Source organism: Drosophila ananassae, chromosome XR (assembly GCF_017639315.1).
Source record: "Drosophila ananassae strain 14024-0371.13 chromosome XR, ASM1763931v2, whole genome shotgun sequence".
Lineage (NCBI taxonomy): Eukaryota > Metazoa > Arthropoda > Insecta > Diptera > Drosophilidae > Drosophila > Drosophila ananassae.
Genome location: NC_057932.1, coordinates 12,066,565 through 12,068,662, shown reverse-complemented (window position 1 = coordinate 12,068,662; position 2,098 = coordinate 12,066,565).

Genomic DNA, 2,098 nt, shown 5'->3' with positions numbered 1-2,098 from the left:
ATTTTCTGTAGGCAACCGATCTAAATGAATTATATACCAATCGAAAGGTATTGTTTCAATTAGATAATTTTTGTCGAAACATATTCCAAAAGTTATTTTGTTTGGGAGAAATTAGGGTGAAAGTAAAAAAAATTTTTATCACTAAAATGAGGCTGGTAAACACATTTTAGTCCGCAGATAGAATAGTTATATATTCGCATTCTAGAGCTAAATACGCGTCGACTGGTACCTCAATCGACCCGATCAGACATTTCTTTCAGAAGTTATTCGAAAAATTCGATTTTTTCTTCTTCTTCAAAATGAAGCTAGTTTGTGTCGGTTTGTCTGTTTGCACTATTTTTTTCTTAAAAATCCAGAAAAAAATTGGAAAATGTTTGTTACTATCATATGAGCAACTATTGTTCTACAACTTTTTGAAATACCTTAAGCTTACGTCAAAAAATTAAAAAAACTTTGTTAATGAAAAAATTCATAACTTTATAATTAAGAAAGATATTAAAAAGAGCTTTACACCGTTGAAAGGGGTTTTTAAATATCTATTTCACTTTCTTTGGGACCAAACGTCTATATAGTACACAAAAAAAAATACACTGAAAATAAACTTTTTTTTTTAAGAAAAAAAATTATTTTTCAAAATTTGGTCGATTGATCCTTTTTATATTGCACGTGGGGATAGCTTTTGAGATGACGCAACTTTTGATATATCGCTCATATCTGGCAAAATCCGTGAACTCAAGATATAGTACTGTAAGTACTACTGTAAGCTTGCATTTACTTATACATGTGTGCGTATTTGATTGGCAACTATTTTTTTCTTGGGAATCCTAAAAAAATTGGAGATGTTTGTTATTATCATATGAGCAATTATTGTTCTACAACTTTTTGAAAAAGCTGTAAAAATCGAATTCCTTGAATAACTTCTGAAAGAAATGTCGGATCGGGTCGGTTGAGGTACCCAATCTTGAGGTACCAAAGAAAAAAGCTACCAATTTTGTGCAGCCTCCTGTGAAGCTTGCATTTACTTATACATGTGTGTGAATTTGATTGGCAACTTTGCTTTTTGGAGTCTGCATATATTTGGTCAATACCTAAAAAATATTGAGTATATCTTTTCAGATTTAAGTTTATTTATTTAAAAATAAAATCCAAATAAAAAAGGGCTTAAAATGTATAACATAAATATTGACTCAACTAGGACTCGAACCCAGGCCCTCCGTGTTAGAAACCACGACGCTCTCCACTCGGCCAATCTCGAACTTTGTTGCTTATTGGAAAATTTTGATGTAATTCTGCTTTGTGTTTCAGTGTCTCATGTCTTAATGAGAAGACTTACAAATGCAAAATTAGTAGAAAGCTTTAACATATAAGCCATATAAATAAAACACTGCTTTACTTAAATTACAGCCATCACCGTGGTGGTGGCAAAGCAACTCCGCCAATACTTTTCTAATATTTATTATTTTATATCGCACACCCAAATTAAAGTGTTACATTCAACAATTTGTTTAACGATAAAAACTGGAAAAACATTTTTTTTTTAATTTTGCGCATTTATTTTAGATATAATACATTTTTATTATATGATTGATCGGTAAGCCATAACTTTGTCTTTTTTTTTTAAGTTGGAAGGATGGGACTTTCTATGGATTCCACTTTGGAAAATAATATCCGATGTGACAAATTTTGATAAGGATCGGCCGACTATATCCTATGGCTGCCATATCGGAAAGGCCATAACATTGTTGCTGTTTAAGATAGAGGGATGGGAGTTTCTATGGATTTCACCTTGTGCAAACTTATTCGAGGAGTAGAGCGCAGATCAGGAGCAATGAGCACTAGCATCTGGAACAGGAGCTGTTGTTAGCTAAGCATGGTCCAGAGCTGGAGCAGCTCTAGGTGGTGCAGAAGTAGAAGTGGTCAGATTTGGGTGGGCCATAGGCCTCATGTATTTATTTAGCCCTTAGGCATACATATGTATATAAATAAGATACATTATACTCTTATATCAAATTTAAATGTAATGTAAGTAATATGTATACATATATATGTAATGTAATAATGTGACGTAATGTATTAATAATATTTATATGGATATTGA